At 37.3% G+C, this 4,288-nt stretch overlaps 1 pseudogene; it reads right to left on the reverse strand.

Annotated features, from left to right (window-relative positions):
* Positions 1-3,463: 3,463 nt before the first annotated feature.
* Positions 3,464-3,974, reverse strand: LOC120928685 (annotated as a pseudogene).
* Between the last annotated feature and the right edge of the window lie 314 nt (positions 3,975-4,288).

The raw sequence follows: 4,288 nt of genomic DNA on the forward strand, positions 1-4,288 counted from the left end.
TAACCCCCGCTAGCAGCCAAAAAAGGGTTAAAACCGTCCACAAAAACGCCTCTTTGCAGCGTTTTGCGGGTGAGTTGGAGGCGCTACCCCATTGTTTTCAATGGGCAGGGGCGCTATAGGAGCGGCATTTTTACCGCTCCTACCGCGCCTCAAAGATGCGGCTGGCAGAACTTTTTTAGCATTCCGCCAGTGCAACGCTCCAGTGTGAAAGCCCTCAGGCTTTCACAATGGATGGAATAATTCAGATTCATAATACTTTTATAATCCCAATGGGAAATAATAACCCTACAATACTTGATTTAAAAAAAAAAAAACAGAAACATTTAGATCAAAATTTCCTGTTATCTGAATTATATTTATGACAATGGATACGAACATAGTCGTTGGGATAGCTCAGAACATTTCTCAACACTGGGTTCGGAAATCATTGTTTTAGTGTAGAACATCCTGGAAAATATAAAAATATTCCTAGCTTTTAAAACAGTTGATTTGCCTAACTGAAGTTGAGAAAGTGAGCAATTTATCAAGGACACAGTATACCTTGCAATCCTTCAATTACTAGAATTACTTCAGGACAATTATTTTCACCCAACTCAGTAAAATATAAAGACTTTATCATCTATTGCACATTTTAAATTGTGTTATATGTACGTACATAAAATTGATTTGGAATATAAGGTAAGTACCCTTTAGATTTAACCTGAGCTCATAGTTTCCTTAAATCCCATGATTACAGGATGAAGACATTATAGAGTGTGGAGAATGTGTGCCTTAGAAAAGCACATTTCCCTGAATTTAATATACATGATATACATGATTAAACAGCGGTACAAGACAGCACTTACAAAGCTAAAGAAAACTGCTGTTGCTTGCAAGAAACCTTTAAGTGTAAACACTGGCTTATCATTTTATAAAGTTCTATTAAGGAAATTATATTACTGTAAAATATACAATACTTCAAATCTCAGCAACTGCATGAACACAAGGATTATTTACTTTATCCTCTGCCTCAAACATTATCTCTAAGTGCAAACAACTGTAATAATGGCAAACAAGCTTTGAATGTGATATAAATATACATATAAACATATATCTTTATCATAGACATCTTTGGAGAGTCTGCATGTTTGCATTCTTTTGTTAAAAAGAGACCTGTACATATACAAAAATATATGGCTGCCATTCTTGACCTCTTTATGCTAAATGTATGATATCTCTGCCTTACAGACCTAAAATAAACATATGCTAAAAGCATATCATATGTCCCTGTTGACGACTTTCTTATTCGAAACGCGTCGGGCTTGCATACTTGCACCCCATACTGCTTTTATTTTTGCTCATGTGATCACTTTTATCATTATTTTTTTTGTTTTAATTTTTAATTTTTGTTTTTAATTTTCTATTTCAATAAACGTTCATTGGTTTTTATGACCTGCACCATTTGAAGCCTTTTTTTGCTTTTGTCATTTTTGGAGTCCACACAGATTTATCCCCACAATCATTTGCCAGCGGAAGGATCGCTATCTCTCTACTCCAACTTCCTGGACCTGCCTGGTAGAAGCCATTCAGACCGCTTGGGCAACCTGCGAGACCTTGCCGCTTAGATCCAGGTCTCTGAGACCATAAACCTATCTGACCCACTGTTATACAACAGAGGAGTCTGTCTTACATGTTAAGAGTACCTCACCTTTTTCCTGTTGGATGTAGCCTTGATCTCTACAGTCAACTGGCCATTCAGAATTCAGTGTTTTTGCCTGGAAGAAATTTTTCCACATTGTGTGTTTCTCACATATGGACTTTAACATTATCATATTTAGTTGTGTGGTTCACTATCTATTACAAATACTTATATTGATTATATCCATCATCTTGTGGTAATTCTAACCAGTTTACCACTCATGGTTATTTAGTGCTGCACTATTTATTTTTATTCTTGTTTGACTTTGTTTGTTGGAGTGCTGGCAGCTCTTTTCTCACATTTGTGTTCTAGCAAAGTTTTTTCTTATTTTATAGAATTAAGGGCATAGACTCAAACTATCTATAAACCCCAACATACACAGGAAAACCCTAACCCCTACTTCCCAGGATCCACTGTTATGCCAGAATTGGTGAGGACTTTTCTGGTAATACAGACCAATCAGCACTTGTGTAGTGCTTGTGTAGACAGCTCATCCTACACCAGTGCCACCCCCTGATGACATCCGTGGCGTTGAAACATGTTGGACTTGGACACAGAGAGTGGCACGATCACACCAGCCGAGACCTGGAAGTGGACGCACAGGGGTAGCATCGGGACGCTTGTATATTAACCTCTTATCTACAGGGCACTTTTACCCCCTTCCTGCCCAAGCCATTTTTCAGCTTTTAGTGCTGTCACACTTTGAATGACAATTGCGCGGTCATGCTACACTGTAACCATGTGACATTTTTATAATTTTCTTCACACAAGGAGAGATTTCTTTTGGTGGTATTTAATAGACATGTGCATTCGTTTTCGTCCGAATACATTTTCGTCCGAATTTCAGCTATTTTCGTTACCTGACCTACAGCCAGCCGGTACCGGGTCCCCAAAGTCCGGGAGATCAGGTACAAAATGGTGACTCGAGTTTAAGCCCAGGCTTATACTCTAGTATATACGGTGGTTATTTTCCTCAAAATTCTACAAACAATACCCCGTAATGACAACATGAAAGAAGTTTGTTTGAAATCTTTGCAAATTTATAAAAAAAATAAAAAAAAATCCATGTGTATAAGTACACAGGCTGTGAATACTTATGTACATGTGATTTGTTTTATTTTTTATTTTTAATAAACTTGCAAAGATTTCAAACAAACTTCTTTCACATTGTCATTATGGGGTATTGTTTGTAGAATTTTGAGTGAAAAAAATAATATTTAATCCATTTTGGAATAAAGCAGTAATATAACAAAATGTGGAAAAAATGAAGCACAGTGAATACGTTCCGGATGCAGTGTATATACAAAGCTTGTTTGGCCATCAATGGTAAGGTCCATCTATTTACTAGAGCACGTTTTTGCGATGGAGGTTTTATTATTGTCACTTTGTTTGCTTGAAAGAAACTTGCTTTAGAAGATTCATCACCAGTTTATTGGGAATTCCCTAATAGGATTGTCAACTGTGTGTTTTCATCCCATTTATGAGCTTATAATTTTGTTTCTTGTTGTTTTTCATGTCTGTGGAGGTTTAATTTCTCTCTGGATGGACACATTCCTGTTTACTTTTTTTTATTTTTTATTGACTTGATTTATGTGATTTTGTTGCACTGTATCTAATCTGTTTGTATTTTGTTCTTTGAGTGTTGCACTTTTTTATGCATGTTTGTTTTATGTTTTCGTATCAAGATCTAAAAGTGCTGGCAGCTATTTCTGTCACTACATAGACTTTTGAGCGCAGAGTTTTTCCTTAAAAATATTGTAAATGTCCGTTTCTTCTTTTCTTTTCTTTTTTTTGAGAAAAGGATGTTTTAATAGCAGTACTTTATGCAATAAACTCATATGGAATTGGCTCAAGGTTCCTTTCCAAATGTTCGGACAAAATGAGCTTCACTTGGTTGGGCTGGCTGACGTTTAAGCTCCACCCAGGTGCCATTCTCCTTGGCTTCCTTTTTTTTCCTGTCGTTTTCCTTCACATATTGCAGAAAACTGTCTCTGCTCTTTGAGTGGCGGATGTGCTCTACACGGACAATGATTCTCTTGGCAAGAATCTTTCTTTTGACTTGTTTGTTGACAATTATTCCAACAGCATGCTATGTGACATTGTAGATCTGGCCAGTCTTGCCATGGTAGCACTTGTGTGGCATATCTTTTTGGATTGTGCCTGTACCCTTGATATCCATAATATCACCCTTCTTGTAGATGCGCATATAGGTTGACAGTAGCACCGTACCATGCTTGCGGAAGGGTCTAGAGAACATATAACGGGTTCCTCGCCTTTTGCCTCTTGTGTTCGCCATTTTTCATTTACAATTGCCCCTACTGCAAGATAGTGGGTCCGGTGGAAACAGGTCCGTTTCTTCTTTTCTTTAAAATTACAAACATGTTGTACTTACCTGCTCTGTGCATACCCTTCTCCTATTTTGTTTTCCCTTTTTTCCGCTCTGTTTCTATATGTATTCTTGTTACCTGTCCAAGACGGTCAGACATCGATTTTTTATTTTCCTGTTATTTGTTTCTCCTTACTAGTCCCATACTGCACCATTGGGGTCTGGACACCGCTGCTCATTATTTCAGCTACAGGATTTGATTTCGATCCTTTCTAGTTAGTGTC

The sequence above is a fragment of the Rana temporaria genome, chromosome 2 (genome assembly GCF_905171775.1).
Source record: "Rana temporaria chromosome 2, aRanTem1.1, whole genome shotgun sequence".
NCBI classification, from domain to species: domain Eukaryota; kingdom Metazoa; phylum Chordata; class Amphibia; order Anura; family Ranidae; genus Rana; species Rana temporaria.